The following is a 15,964-nucleotide window of genomic DNA, read 5'->3' as shown; positions in this document are numbered from 1 at the left end:
GACATATGTCCATCAAGTTCAACCAGGGAATTAAGGGGTAGGGGTGTGGCGCGATATTGGGGAAGGGATGAGATTTTATATTTCTTCATAAGCATTAATCTTATTTTGTCAATTAGGAACATTCAGCACCCACCCGCTATCAAGGCAGCTGCCTATCATGTCATGCCCTACCTGCACAGGTGTGCTGGCTACTCAAATGATCCAATTAAGGAGGCCATTTAGTCAGCAGCAGCAGAAGTCCTGTGCCTGGACGCTCCAACAGCGGCCAGACACAAGCAGAAGCAGCAGAAGCAGCAGCAGCAGCACCACCTTTTGTTTTTTGGCTGCAGCAGCAAGGCCCACAGGGCTGGCTAGCTGGCTAGCCAGCAAGCAGGTAGCAATGAAAGTAGGAATCTTTCTTTTTAACCCTGTAAGGGGGTGGTGCACTGTACCCGAAGATACTGCCATATCGGGTCAATGCATAGGGCGACGGAAGCAAGCTTCGAAATCGGCCCCCGTTCTCAAAAATCCATTTAATATATGGTCCCCAGATAGGGGACGTATCAGATATTAAACTGATAAGAACAGATACTACACTTGATCTTAGCCAAAAGGCCGAGAAGCGATAACCGTGAAAGGGGCGGGCCCAACAAGGTCCCCTTCATGGGCACTATCACTGCTTGCTGTCAGGGAGGCTGCCAGACAATTTTCCATGCACACTCTGGGCTGGGGGGCAGTCAACCACCAGTACACACAGCAGAACCTAAACCCATACCATTATTGCTAAGCAGCAAGACAGGGGCCCATTGCACTCCCACGGGGCCTTTTTAAATGCAATCCATAACCCGGATTTGCCAGGAACCCTTCTTACTCCTCCTACTTGCATGTGACACTGGGCTTAGGATCTGCATAGGAAACACACACACAAGCACACACCTACCTTTGTTGCCTGCAGATGCCTCCTTGGCTGTCCCCAAACGGTATCAAACCAACACCCACGGGAAGCTGTAAGCATAGAGGACATGCCTGCACCCCATTGGACTTACCTGTGTGGGTTAAATCCGGGTTATTTGACAACCTATGGCGGTGATGGTTCTGCTCAGGCAGAGCAGTGCTGATGCTCCTCATAAAGCTGTCGCTGCTGTGAAGGTTCTAGGTGACATCACAAATCCCTATGGTTACATACACAACAAAGCTGGGTTGTTGTTGTTTACACTCTGCAAGGCCTGTGGAAGTGAGTGACATCATAGCACTGTAGTTCTGAGGGTTCTAGATGGATGCAACAATCTCCTGTTGCTTCTATGAAGGCCATAATAGACGACATCACCAAACAGCTCCATAGTCACATACACAGCAAAGGAGAGATGTTGTTTACACCTAGTGATGTCAGTGGTATTGAGTGACATCACAGCACAGTGCTAAGGCTCCTGGGCCTGGACACAGCAGCGGCTGCAATATCTCAACGGAGAATACGTTTATATATATGTGTGTGTGTGCGCGTATATATATATATATATATATATATATATATATATATATATATATTTCTCCGCCGAAATCACTTTTAAACCCATTTCCACCTTTTTTTCCCTTCTCTTCCTCTTACTTTTTTTTCACGTTTTTTTACGTTTTTCTCCTTTTCGCCTCTTTTCTGGGCGTATTATTCTTCTTTTTCTTCTTTTTTTTCGTCTAATGCATACCCCATCAGTGCAGCAATGCTTATTCAATACCGCCAGCAGATGGAGACACTGGGGGATAATTTTCTAAGGATTTATACTGATTTTTCCTGTCTGAATTTGTCGCACAGAAAGTTGCAGGCCAAATATGTGTGACATTTCTGCGACTTTAGCTTCTAGAGCATTTTTACAACATTATACATAGGTGCTGAATACATAAAAAGCGACTGTTCAGCGACAGACAAGTCGCATCGGCTGAAAGTAGGCCAGAATGTCAGTCCATGTTGGAGCAGGTTTAGATACAGTCTAAAGTATAGATCTCAAAGTCTGTGCACAGAATTTAGCAAGGGCCTCGCACCTTCTGATGCATCAGGTAGGTGCACAATAGCATAGCCTAACCCTCTGTACTTTGGTCTATATTGATGCGGGACATAGACAGCCAGCTGATGACCAATCCATTAGTGCAATGGATGGCTGGAAGCATTTGTCTTTGCCTTTGCAATACCACAGAAGCAATGCATGGTCAATGTACAGCAATGACACACCTGTGTGAACAGCCAGGAGACCCCCCCCCCCCCCCCATGTTATGTTACATAGTTACATAGTTAGTACGGTCGAAAAAAGACATATGTCCATCAAGTTCAACCAGGGAATTAAGGGGTAGGGGTGTGGCGCGATATTGGGGAAGGGATGAGATTTTATATTTCTTCATAAGCATTAATCTTATTTTGTCAATTAGGAACATTCAGCACCAACCCGCTATCAAGGCAGCTGCCTATCATGTCATGCCCTACCTGCACAGGTGTGCTGGCTACTCAAATGATCCAATTAAGGAGGCCATTTAGTCAGCAGCAGCAGAAGTCCTGTGCCTGGACGCTCCAACAGCGGCCAGACACAAGCAGAAGCAGCAGAAGCAGCAGCAGCAGCACCACCTTTTGTTTTTTGGCTGCAGCAGCAAGGCCCACAGGGCTGGCTAGCTGGCTAGCCAGCAAGCAGGTAGCAATGAAAGTAGGAATCTTTCTTTTTAACCCTGTAAGGGGGTGGTGCACTGTACCCGAAGATACTGCCATATCGGGTCAATGCATAGGGCGACGGAAGCAAGCTTCGAAATCGGCCCCCGTTCTCAAAAATCCATTTAATATATGGTCCCCAGATAGGGGACGTATCAGATATTAAACTGATAAGAACAGATACTACACTTGATCTTAGCCAAAAGGCCGAGAAGCGATAACCGTGAAAGGGGCGGGCCCAACAAGGTCCCCTTCATGGGCACTATCACTGCTTGCTGTCAGGGAGGCTGCCAGACAATTTTCCATGCACACTCTGGGCTGGGGGGCAGTCAACCACCAGTACACACAGCAGAACCTAAACCCATACCATTATTGCTAAGCAGCAAGACAGGGGCCCATTGCACTCCCACGGGGCCTTTTTAAATGCAATCCATAACCCGGATTTGCCAGGAACCCTTCTTACTCCTCCTACTTGCATGTGACACTGGGCTTAGGATCTGCATAGGAAACACACACACAAGCACACACCTACCTTTGTTGCCTGCAGATGCCTCCTTGGCTGTCCCCAAACGGTATCAAACCAACACCCACGGGAAGCTGTAAGCATAGAGGACATGCCTGCACCCCATTGGACTTACCTGTGTGGGTTAAATCCGGGTTATTTGACAACCTATGGCGGTGATGGTTCTGCTCAGGCAGAGCAGTGCTGATGCTCCTCATAAAGCTGTCGCTGCTGTGAAGGTTCTAGGTGACATCACAAATCCCTATGGTTACATACACAACAAAGCTGGGTTGTTGTTGTTTACACTCTGCAAGGCCTGTGGAAGTGAGTGACATCATAGCACTGTAGTTCTGAGGGTTCTAGATGGATGCAACAATCTCCTGTTGCTTCTATGAAGGCCATAATAGACGACATCACCAAACAGCTCCATAGTCACATACACAGCAAAGGAGAGATGTTGTTTACACCTAGTGATGTCAGTGGTATTGAGTGACATCACAGCACAGTGCTAAGGCTCCTGGGCCTGGACACAGCAGCGGCTGCAATATCTCAACGGAGAATACGTTTATATATATGTGTGTGTGTGCGCGTATATATATATATATATATATATATATATATATATATATATATATATATTTCTCCGCCGAAATCACTTTTAAACCCATTTCCACCTTTTTTTCCCTTCTCTTCCTCTTACTTTTTTTTCACGTTTTTTTACGTTTTTCTCCTTTTCGCCTCTTTTCTGGGCGTATTATTCTTCTTTTTCTTCTTTTTTTTCGTCTAATGCATACCCCATCAGTGCAGCAATGCTTATTCAATACCGCCAGCAGATGGAGACACTGGGGGATAATTTTCTAAGGATTTATACTGATTTTTCCTGTCTGAATTTGTCGCACAGAAAGTTGCAGGCCAAATATGTGTGACATTTCTGCGACTTTAGCTTCTAGAGCATTTTTACAACATTATACATAGGTGCTGAATACATAAAAAGCGACTGTTCAGCGACAGACAAGTCGCATCGGCTGAAAGTAGGCCAGAATGTCAGTCCATGTTGGAGCAGGTTTAGATACAGTCTAAAGTATAGATCTCAAAGTCTGTGCACAGAATTTAGCAAGGGCCTCGCACCTTCTGATGCATCAGGTAGGTGCACAATAGCATAGCCTAACCCTCTGTACTTTGGTCTATATTGATGCGGGACATAGACAGCCAGCTGATGACCAATCCATTAGTGCAATGGATGGCTGGAAGCATTTGTCTTTGCCTTTGCAATACCACAGAAGCAATGCATGGTCAATGTACAGCAATGACACACCTGTGTGAACAGCCAGGAGACCCCCCCCCCCCCCCCCATGTTATGTTACATAGTTACATAGTTAGTACGGTCGAAAAAAGACATATGTCCATCAAGTTCAACCAGGGAATTAAGGGGTAGGGGTGTGGCGCGATATTGGGGAAGGGATGAGATTTTATATTTCTTCATAAGCATTAATCTTATTTTGTCAATTAGGAACATTCAGCACCCACCCGCTATCAAGGCAGCTGCCTATCATGTCATGCCCTACCTGCACAGGTGTGCTGGCTACTCAAATGATCCAATTAAGGAGGCCATTTAGTCAGCAGCAGCAGAAGTCCTGTGCCTGGACGCTCCAACAGCGGCCAGACACAAGCAGAAGCAGCAGAAGCAGCAGCAGCAGCACCACCTTTTGTTTTTTGGCTGCAGCAGCAAGGCCCACAGGGCTGGCTAGCTGGCTAGCCAGCAAGCAGGTAGCAATGAAAGTAGGAATCTTTCTTTTTAACCCTGTAAGGGGGTGGTGCACTGTACCCGAAGATACTGCCATATCGGGTCAATGCATAGGGCGACGGAAGCAAGCTTCGAAATCGGCCCCCGTTCTCAAAAATCCATTTAATATATGGTCCCCAGATAGGGGACGTATCAGATATTAAACTGATAAGAACAGATACTACACTTGATCTTAGCCAAAAGGCCGAGAAGCGATAACCGTGAAAGGGGCGGGCCCAACAAGGTCCCCTTCATGGGCACTATCACTGCTTGCTGTCAGGGAGGCTGCCAGACAATTTTCCATGCACACTCTGGGCTGGGGGGCAGTCAACCACCAGTACACACAGCAGAACCTAAACCCATACCATTATTGCTAAGCAGCAAGACAGGGGCCCATTGCACTCCCACGGGGCCTTTTTAAATGCAATCCATAACCCGGATTTGCCAGGAACCCTTCTTACTCCTCCTACTTGCATGTGACACTGGGCTTAGGATCTGCATAGGAAACACACACACAAGCACACACCTACCTTTGTTGCCTGCAGATGCCTCCTTGGCTGTCCCCAAACGGTATCAAACCAACACCCACGGGAAGCTGTAAGCATAGAGGACATGCCTGCACCCCATTGGACTTACCTGTGTGGGTTAAATCCGGGTTATTTGACAACCTATGGCGGTGATGGTTCTGCTCAGGCAGAGCAGTGCTGATGCTCCTCATAAAGCTGTCGCTGCTGTGAAGGTTCTAGGTGACATCACAAATCCCTATGGTTACATACACAACAAAGCTGGGTTGTTGTTGTTTACACTCTGCAAGGCCTGTGGAAGTGAGTGACATCATAGCACTGTAGTTCTGAGGGTTCTAGATGGATGCAACAATCTCCTGTTGCTTCTATGAAGGCCATAATAGACGACATCACCAAACAGCTCCATAGTCACATACACAGCAAAGGAGAGATGTTGTTTACACCTAGTGATGTCAGTGGTATTGAGTGACATCACAGCACAGTGCTAAGGCTCCTGGGCCTGGACACAGCAGCGGCTGCAATATCTCAACGGAGAATACGTTTATATATATGTGTGTGTGTGCGCGTATATATATATACATATATATATATATATATATATATATATATATATATATATATATATTTCTCCGCCGAAATCACTTTTAAACCCATTTCCACCTTTTTTTCCCTTCTCTTCCTCTTACTTTTTTTTCACGTTTTTTTACGTTTTTCTCCTTTTCGCCTCTTTTCTGGGCGTATTATTCTTCTTTTTCTTCTTTTTTTTCGTCTAATGCATACCCCATCAGTGCAGCAATGCTTATTCAATACCGCCAGCAGATGGAGACACTGGGGGATAATTTTCTAAGGATTTATACTGATTTTTCCTGTCTGAATTTGTCGCACAGAAAGTTGCAGGCCAAATATGTGTGACATTTCTGCGACTTTAGCTTCTAGAGCATTTTTACAACATTATACATAGGTGCTGAATACATAAAAAGCGACTGTTCAGCGACAGACAAGTCGCATCGGCTGAAAGTAGGCCAGAATGTCAGTCCATGTTGGAGCAGGTTTAGATACAGTCTAAAGTATAGATCTCAAAGTCTGTGCACAGAATTTAGCAAGGGCCTCGCACCTTCTGATGCATCAGGTAGGTGCACAATAGCATAGCCTAACCCTCTGTACTTTGGTCTATATTGATGCGGGACATAGACAGCCAGCTGATGACCAATCCATTAGTGCAATGGATGGCTGGAAGCATTTGTCTTTGCCTTTGCAATACCACAGAAGCAATGCATGGTCAATGTACAGCAATGACACACCTGTGTGAACAGCCAGGAGACCCCCCCCCCCCCCCCCCATGTTATGTTACATAGTTACATAGTTAGTACGGTCGAAAAAAGACATATGTCCATCAAGTTCAACCAGGGAATTAAGGGGTAGGGGTGTGGCGCGATATTGGGGAAGGGATGAGATTTTATATTTCTTCATAAGCATTAATCTTATTTTGTCAATTAGGAACATTCAGCACCCACCCGCTATCAAGGCAGCTGCCTATCATGTCATGCCCTACCTGCACAGGTGTGCTGGCTACTCAAATGATCCAATTAAGGAGGCCATTTAGTCAGCAGCAGCAGAAGTCCTGTGCCTGGACGCTCCAACAGCGGCCAGACACAAGCAGAAGCAGCAGAAGCAGCAGCAGCAGCACCACCTTTTGTTTTTTGGCTGCAGCAGCAGCAAGGCCCACAGGGCTGGCTAGCTGGCTAGCCAGCAAGCAGGTAGCAATGAAAGTAGGAATCTTTCTTTTTAACCCTGTAAGGGGGTGGTGCACTGTACCCGAAGATACTGCCATATCGGGTCAATGCATAGGGCGACGGAAGCAAGCTTCGAAATCGGCCCCCGTTCTCAAAAATCCATTTAATATATGGTCCCCAGATAGGGGACGTATCAGATATTAAACTGATAAGAACAGATTTTTTTTTTTTTTTTTTTTTTGATCTAAAGCCGAGGAACGTGCTTTCGATTCACCCAAAGTGCAAGAAAAAGTGCAAACGTGTTACACTAAAAAAACGTGCACAAAGGATGCGGTCTATCGCAAGCCCTTCTCCGATAGGAGAGAGGCCCCCCAACAAACCTTACCCTTCGCCTCCGGACCAAAAGGTACCTGCGAGGTTCCAGGTTCGATGTCCCTTTTCGCCGAAGCTACTAGGAGACCACAAATGCTCCCGGCATCCCCCTTGGCGTTAGCCAAGGTATCTGCCCGCAGAGCCGATTACGGTAGGTACCCTGCGAAGCAGGAGTACCCGGGGTGTTTGCAGGGAGGTGCGGAACCTAATGGCCACACACACCTCCCCTAGACCGCCAGGAGGGACACCCAGAAGGGCTACCGCATCCTGACAAATCCTGTGAACACACAACACGCAAAAAGTGACACAGTGAGACAAAAAATAAATAAATAAGTGAATGTGTGCAGATATACTGCCCGGACATCCGGCCGGATCTATAAAAATTTCTCTGATCCTAGCCAGAAGGCCGGGAATCAAGAGGTGAGTGCCACAAGGTGAAGAGATTATGGTGCCCGTGCTTCAACCCAGTGAGCCTATTCTCCCAGTGAGTTTCGGCACCTCGGGGTCACCACTCCCCGAGGCACAAAAGTACCTCGGCTCTAGACCCTCTCAGCCTCATGGCGAGACCCGGAGGGAACAGGTCACATCAGGGCAGCCGTCGAGCTGATTCCTCAGAACCAGCCCCGGAAAGCCCTGGTACACCTGCATCCTCCATGCAGCACCCATCCCCACCAGCATGAAAACTGATAAGAACAGATACTACACTTGATCTTAGCCAAAAGGCCGAGAAGCGATAACCGTGAAAGGGGCGGGCCCAACAAGGTCCCCTTCATGGGCACTATCACTGCTTGCTGTCAGGGAGGCTGCCAGACAATTTTCCATGCACACTCTGGGCTGGGGGGCAGTCAACCACCAGTACACACAGCAGAACCTAAACCCATACCATTATTGCTAAGCAGCAAGACAGGGGCCCATTGCACTCCCACGGGGCCTTTTTAAATGCAATCCATAACCCGGATTTGCCAGGAACCCTTCTTACTCCTCCTACTTGCATGTGACACTGGGCTTAGGATCTGCATAGGAAACACACACACAAGCACACACCTACCTTTGTTGCCTGCAGATGCCTCCTTGGCTGTCCCCAAACGGTATCAAACCAACACCCACGGGAAGCTGTAAGCATAGAGGACATGCCTGCACCCCATTGGACTTACCTGTGTGGGTTAAATCCGGGTTATTTGACAACCTATGGCGGTGATGGTTCTGCTCAGGCAGAGCAGTGCTGATGCTCCTCATAAAGCTGTCGCTGCTGTGAAGGTTCTAGGTGACATCACAAATCCCTATGGTTACATACACAACAAAGCTGGGTTGTTGTTGTTTACACTCTGCAAGGCCTGTGGAAGTGAGTGACATCATAGCACTGTAGTTCTGAGGGTTCTAGATGGATGCAACAATCTCCTGTTGCTTCTATGAAGGCCATAATAGACGACATCACCAAACAGCTCCATAGTCACATACACAGCAAAGGAGAGATGTTGTTTACACCTAGTGATGTCAGTGGTATTGAGTGACATCACAGCACAGTGCTAAGGCTCCTGGGCCTGGACACAGCTGCGGCTGCAATATCTCAACGGAGAATACGTTTATATCTATGTGTGTGTGTGCGCGTATATATATATATATATATATATATATATATATATATATATATATATATATTTCTCCGCCGAAATCACTTTTAAACCCATTTCCACCTTTTTTTCCCTTCTCTTCCTCTTACTTTTTTTTCATGTTTTTTTACGTTTTTCTCCTTTTCGCCTCTTTTCTGGGCGTATTATTCTTCTTTTTCTTCTTTTTTTTCGTCTAATGCATACCCCATCAGTGCAGCAATGCTTATTCAATACCGCCAGCAGATGGAGACACTGGGGGATAATTTTCTAAGGATTTATACTGATTTTTCCTGTCTGAATTTGTCGCACAGAAAGTTGCAGGCCAAATATGTGTGACATTTCTGCGACTTTAGCTTCTAGAGCATTTTTACAACATTATACATAGGTGCTGAATACATAAAAAGCGACTGTTCAGCGACAGACAAGTCGCATCGGCTGAAAGTAGGCCAGAATGTCAGTCCATGTTGGAGCAGGTTTAGATACAGTCTAAAGCATAGATCTCAAAGTCTGTGCACAGAATTTAGCAAGGGCCTCGCACCTTCTGATGCATCAGGTAGGTGCACAATAGCATAGCCTAACCCTCTGTACTTTGGTCTATATTGATGCGGGACATAGACAGCCAGCTGATGACCAATCCATTAGTGCAATGGATGGCTGGAAGCATTTGTCTTTGCCTTTGCAATACCACAGAAGCAATGCATGGTCAATGTACAGCAATGACACACCTGTGTGAACAGCCAGGAGACCCCCCCCCCCCCCCCATGTTATGTTACATAGTTACATAGTTAGTACGGTCGAAAAAAGACATATGTCCATCAAGTTCAACCAGGGAATTAAGGGGTAGGGGTGTGGCGCGATATTGGGGAAGGGATGAGATTTTATATTTCTTCATAAGCATTAATCTTATTTTGTCAATTAGGAACATTCAGCACCCACCCGCTATCAAGGCAGCTGCCTATCATGTCATGCCCTACCTGCACAGGTGTGCTGGCTACTCAAATGATCCAATTAAGGAGGCCATTTAGTCAGCAGCAGCAGAAGTCCTGTGCCTGGACGCTCCAACAGGGGCCAGACACAAGCAGAAGCAGAAGCAGCAGAAGCAGCAGCAGCACCACCTTTTGTTTTTTGGCTGCAGCAGCAGCAAGGCCCACAGGGCTGGCTAGCTGGCTAGCCAGCAAGCAGGTAGCAATGAAAGTAGGAATCTTTCTTTTTAACCCTGTAAGGGGGTGGTGCACTGTACCCGAAGATACTGCCATATCGGGTCAATGCATAGGGCGACGGAAGCAAGCTTCGAAATCGGCCCCCGTTCTCAAAAATCCATTTAATATATGGTCCCCAGATAGGGGACGTATCAGATATTAAACTGATAAGAACAGATACTACACTTGATCTTAGCCAAAAGGCCGAGAAGCGATAACCGTGAAAGGGGCGGGCCCAACAAGGTCCCCTTCATGGGCACTATCACTGCTTGCTGTCAGGGAGGCTGCCAGACAATTTTCCATGCACACTCTGGGCTGGGGGGCAGTCAACCACCAGTACACACAGCAGAACCTAAACCCATACCATTATTGCTAAGCAGCAAGACAGGGGCCCATTGCACTCCCACGGGGCCTTTTTAAATGCAATCCATAACCCGGATTTGCCAGGAACCCTTCTTACTCCTCCTACTTGCATGTGACACTGGGCTTAGGATCTGCATAGGAAACACACACACAAGCACACACCTACCTTTGTTGCCTGCAGATGCCTCCTTGGCTGTCCCCAAACGGTATCAAACCAACACCCACGGGAAGCTGTAAGCATAGAGGACATGCCTGCACCCCATTGGACTTACCTGTGTGGGTTAAATCCGGGTTATTTGACAACCTATGGCGGTGATGGTTCTGCTCAGGCAGAGCAGTGCTGATGCTCCTCATAAAGCTGTCGCTGCTGTGAAGGTTCTAGGTGACATCACAAATCCCTATGGTTACATACACAACAAAGCTGGGTTGTTGTTGTTTACACTCTGCAAGGCCTGTGGAAGTGAGTGACATCATAGCACTGTAGTTCTGAGGGTTCTAGATGGATGCAACAATCTCCTGTTGCTTCTATGAAGGCCGTAATAGACGACATCACCAAACAGCTCCATAGTCACATACACAGCAAAGGAGAGATGTTGTTTACACCTAGTGATGTCAGTGGTATTGAGTGACATCACAGCACAGTGCTAAGGCTCCTGGGCCTGGACACAGCAGCGGCTGCAATATCTCAACGGAGAATACGTTTATATATATGTGTGTGTGTGCGCGTATATATATATATATATATATATATATATATATTTCTCCGCCGAAATCACTTTTAAACCCATTTCCACCTTTTTTTCCCTTCTCTTCCTCTTACTTTTTTTTCACGTTTTTTTACGTTTTTCTCCTTTTCGCCTCTTTTCTGGGCGTATTATTCTTCTTTTTCTTCTTTTTTTTCGTCTAATGCATACCCCATCAGTGCAGCAATGCTTATTCAATACCGCCAGCAGATGGAGACACTGGGGGATAATTTTCTAAGGATTTATACTGATTTTTCCTGTCTGAATTTGTCGCACAGAAAGTTGCAGGCCAAATATGTGTGACATTTCTGCGACTTTAGCTTCTAGAGCATTTTTACAACATTATACATAGGTGCTGAATACATAAAAAGCGACTGTTCAGCGACAGACAAGTCGCATCGGCTGAAAGTAGGCCAGAATGTCAGTCCATGTTGGAGCAGGTTTAGATACAGTCTAAAGTATAGATCTCAAAGTCTGTGCACAGAATTTAGCAAGGGCCTCGCACCTTCTGATGCATCAGGTAGGTGCACAATAGCATAGCCTAACCCTCTGTACTTTGGTCTATATTGATGCGGGACATAGACAGCCAGCTGATGACCAATCCATTAGTGCAATGGATGGCTGGAAGCATTTGTCTTTGCCTTTGCAATACCACAGAAGCAATGCATGGTCAATGTACAGCAATGACACACCTGTGTGAACAGCCAGGAGACCCCCCCCCCCCCCCCCATGTTATGTTACATAGTTACATAGTTAGTACGGTCGAAAAAAGACATATGTCCATCAAGTTCAACCAGGGAATTAAGGGGTAGGGGTGTGGCGCGATATTGGGGAAGGGATGAGATTTTATATTTCTTCATAAGCATTAATCTTATTTTGTCAATTAGGAACATTCAGCACCCACCCGCTATCAAGGCAGCTGCCTATCATGTCATGCCCTACCTGCACAGGTGTGCTGGCTACTCAAATGATCCAATTAAGGAAGCCATTTAGTCAGCAGCAGCAGAAGTCCTGTGCCTGGACGCTCCAACAGCGGCCAGACACAAGCAGAAGCAGCAGAAGCAGCAGCAGCAGCACCACCTTTTGTTTTTTGGCTGCAGCAGCAAGGCCCACAGGGCTGGCTAGCTGGCTAGCCAGCAAGCAGGTAGCAATGAAAGTAGGAATCTTTCTTTTTAACCCTGTAAGGGGGTGGTGCACTGTACCCGAAGATACTGCCATATCGGGTCAATGCATAGGGCGACGGAAGCAAGCTTCGAAATCGGCCCCCGTTCTCAAAAATCCATTTAATATATGGTCCCCAGATAGGGGACGTATCAGATATTAAACTGATAAGAACAGATACTACACTTGATCTTAGCCAAAAGGCCGAGAAGCGATAACCGTGAAAGGGGCGGGCCCAACAAGGTCCCCTTCATGGGCACTATCACTGCTTGCTGTCAGGGAGGCTGCCAGACAATTTTCCATGCACACTCTGGGCTGGGGGGCAGTCAACCACCAGTACACACAGCAGAACCTAAACCCATACCATTATTGCTAAGCAGCAAGACAGGGGCCCATTGCACTCCCACGGGGCCTTTTTAAATGCAATCCATAACCCGGATTTGCCAGGAACCCTTCTTACTCCTCCTACTTGCATGTGACACTGGGCTTAGGATCTGCATAGGAAACACACACACAAGCACACACCTACCTTTGTTGCCTGCAGATGCCTCCTTGGCTGTCCCCAAACGGTATCAAACCAACACCCACGGGAAGCTGTAAGCATAGAGGACATGCCTGCACCCCATTGGACTTACCTGTGTGGGTTAAATCCGGGTTATTTGACAACCTATGGCGGTGATGGTTCTGCTCAGGCAGAGCAGTGCTGATGCTCCTCATAAAGCTGTCGCTGCTGTGAAGGTTCTAGGTGACATCACAAATCCCTATGGTTACATACACAACAAAGCTGGGTTGTTGTTGTTTACACTCTGCAAGGCCTGTGGAAGTGAGTGACATCATAGCACTGTAGTTCTGAGGGTTCTAGATGGATGCAACAATCTCCTGTTGCTTCTATGAAGGCCATAATAGACGACATCACCAAACAGCTCCATAGTCACATACACAGCAAAGGAGAGATGTTGTTTACACCTAGTGATGTCAGTGGTATTGAGTGACATCACAGCACAGTGCTAAGGCTCCTGGGCCTGGACACAGCAGCGGCTGCAATATCTCAACGGAGAATACGTTTATATATATGTGTGTGTGTGCGCGTATATATATATATATATATATATATATATATATATATATATTTCTCCGCCGAAATCACTTTTAAACCCATTTCCACCTTTTTTTCCCTTCTCTTCCTCTTACTTTTTTTTCACGTTTTTTTACGTTTTTCTCCTTTTCGCCTCTTTTCTGGGCGTATTATTCTTCTTTTTCTTCTTTTTTTTCGTCTAATGCATACCCCATCAGTGCAGCAATGCTTATTCAATACCGCCAGCAGATGGAGACACTGGGGGATAATTTTCTAAGGATTTATACTGATTTTTCCTGTCTGAATTTGTCGCACAGAAAGTTGCAGGCCAAATATGTGTGACATTTCTGCGACTTTAGCTTCTAGAGCATTTTTACAACATTATACATAGGTGCTGAATACATAAAAAGCGACTGTTCAGCGACAGACAAGTCGCATCGGCTGAAAGTAGGCCAGAATGTCAGTCCATGTTGGAGCAGGTTTAGATACAGTCTAAAGTATAGATCTCAAAGTCTGTGCACAGAATTTAGCAAGGGCCTCGCACCTTCTGATGCATCAGGTAGGTGCACAATAGCATAGCCTAACCCTCTGTACTTTGGTCTATATTGATGCGGGACATAGACAGCCAGCTGATGACCAATCCATTAGTGCAATGGATGGCTGGAAGCATTTGTCTTTGCCTTTGCAATACCACAGAAGCAATGCATGGTCAATGTACAGCAATGACACACCTGTGTGAACAGCCAGGAGACCCCCCCCCCCCCCCATGTTATGTTACATAGTTACATAGTTAGTACGGTCGAAAAAAGACATATGTCCATCAAGTTCAACCAGGGAATTAAGGGGTAGGGGTGTGGCGCGATATTGGGGAAGGGATGAGATTTTATATTTCTTCATAAGCATTAATCTTATTTTGTCAATTAGGAACATTCAGCACCCACCCGCTATCAAGGCAGCTGCCTATCATGTCATGCCCTACCTGCACAGGTGTGCTGGCTACTCAAATGATCCAATTAAGGAGGCCATTTAGTCAGCAGCAGCAGAAGTCCTGTGCCTGGACGCTCCAACAGCGGCCAGACACAAGCAGAAGCAGCAGAAGCAGCAGCAGCAGCACCACCTTTTGTTTTTTGGCTGCAGCAGCAAGGCCCACAGGGCTGGCTAGCTGGCTAGCCAGCAAGCAGGTAGCAATGAAAGTAGGAATCTTTCTTTTTAACCCTGTAAGGGGGTGGTGCACTGTACCCGAAGATACTGCCATATCGGGTCAATGCATAGGGCGACGGAAGCAAGCTTCGAAATCGGCCCCCGTTCTCAAAAATCCATTTAATATATGGTCCCCAGATAGGGGACGTATCAGATATTAAACTGATAAGAACAGATTTTTTAAGTTAGCCCTCAGAACTCACTCAGAGTTCCAAGATCTTATTTGGAACTCAATTTTGTGTTCATCATCAGGTAACATGTTTTTATTTCTTTTCTTAAACACTAATGAAACAAAATAGAACATTTAAAAACAAAATAAGAAACAACATAAAATAGCAAAACCAAACATTACTTTCTAATTAAGCAAAACCAAATTAGAAGGTCATCCCCTTCCTCCATGCAAACACCATTAGAAAGTCTATCAGTCCTCGACTGATATTGCCATTTGCTATATCTTTCTTAACTTGAGACGCTAACCAGCCTGGAATTTTATACGTTTCAACAAAACGGTTCATGTCTGCCTTGAAAGAAAAATAGACTTTATCCCGAGCTTCTTCCTCCCGGTTCTTTAAGCCTATCTTTAGATCCATCATATCTTTGTCAAACGTTTTTCTTTCTGCTTCCGACAAATTTTCCAACAAACCACCAAGCACACCAAAATACTGCACTGGCACATACACTTCCTCCTCTCTCTTCTTCTTCTGCTCTGTAGGTCTTCTAGTTGGAACCTGCTCCACTTCTGGTTCTTTCACTTCAGCTGGTTCCTCTCTGCTTCTTTTTACAGCTTCCTTTTTCTCTGAATTTTTCTCAGACTTTTTCTTAGGACACGAGCCAAGCAGATGGCCCTCCTCACCACACAGATGGCATTTCCTTTTCTTTTGACAATTTTCCACGTCGTGACCCTCCTCTTGACACTTGAAACACCACAAAAACGTGCAATCCTCCTTTCTGTGACCGTACTGTTTACATTTGCGGCAAAAATCTTGCATGCCAGAAAAATACAGATCCCCGTTCACAGAACCAATTTTAAACCG

At 46.1% G+C, this 15,964-nt stretch overlaps 7 non-coding genes and 1 pseudogene across 7 annotated transcripts; all 8 read right to left on the bottom strand.

The window, feature by feature from the left end:
- Positions 1 to 415: 415 nt before the first annotated feature.
- On the bottom strand, positions 416 to 606 carry LOC130339019 (U2 spliceosomal RNA). Its single transcript, XR_008879463.1, has one exon. It is a non-coding gene; the product is annotated as a U2 spliceosomal RNA (small nuclear RNA).
- A 2,087-nt stretch (positions 607 to 2,693) lies between these two features.
- LOC130339018 (U2 spliceosomal RNA) lies at positions 2,694 to 2,884 on the bottom strand. Its single transcript, XR_008879462.1, has one exon. It is a non-coding gene; the product is annotated as a U2 spliceosomal RNA (small nuclear RNA).
- A 2,092-nt stretch (positions 2,885 to 4,976) lies between these two features.
- Positions 4,977 to 5,167, bottom strand: LOC130339017 (U2 spliceosomal RNA). Its single transcript, XR_008879461.1, has one exon. It is a non-coding gene; the product is annotated as a U2 spliceosomal RNA (small nuclear RNA).
- Positions 5,168 to 7,273: 2,106 nt separating this feature from the next.
- LOC130338970 (U2 spliceosomal RNA) lies at positions 7,274 to 7,462 on the bottom strand. Its single transcript, XR_008879423.1, has one exon. It is a non-coding gene; the product is annotated as a U2 spliceosomal RNA (small nuclear RNA).
- A 692-nt stretch (positions 7,463 to 8,154) lies between these two features.
- Positions 8,155 to 8,314, bottom strand: LOC130338973 (U2 spliceosomal RNA; annotated as a pseudogene).
- A 2,099-nt stretch (positions 8,315 to 10,413) lies between these two features.
- LOC130339016 (U2 spliceosomal RNA) lies at positions 10,414 to 10,604 on the bottom strand. Its single transcript, XR_008879460.1, has one exon. It is a non-coding gene; the product is annotated as a U2 spliceosomal RNA (small nuclear RNA).
- Positions 10,605 to 12,680: 2,076 nt separating this feature from the next.
- Positions 12,681 to 12,871, bottom strand: LOC130339015 (U2 spliceosomal RNA). The gene has a single exon (XR_008879459.1). It is a non-coding gene; the product is annotated as a U2 spliceosomal RNA (small nuclear RNA).
- A 2,082-nt stretch (positions 12,872 to 14,953) lies between these two features.
- LOC130338965 (U2 spliceosomal RNA) lies at positions 14,954 to 15,141 on the bottom strand. The gene has a single exon (XR_008879419.1). It is a non-coding gene; the product is annotated as a U2 spliceosomal RNA (small nuclear RNA).
- Positions 15,142 to 15,964: the final 823 nt, after the last annotated feature.

Source organism: Hyla sarda, unplaced genomic scaffold (assembly GCF_029499605.1).
Source record: "Hyla sarda isolate aHylSar1 unplaced genomic scaffold, aHylSar1.hap1 scaffold_534, whole genome shotgun sequence".
Classification (NCBI taxonomy): Eukaryota; Metazoa; Chordata; class Amphibia; order Anura; family Hylidae; genus Hyla; species Hyla sarda.
This window is presented reverse-complemented; position numbering and strand designations above follow the sequence as displayed.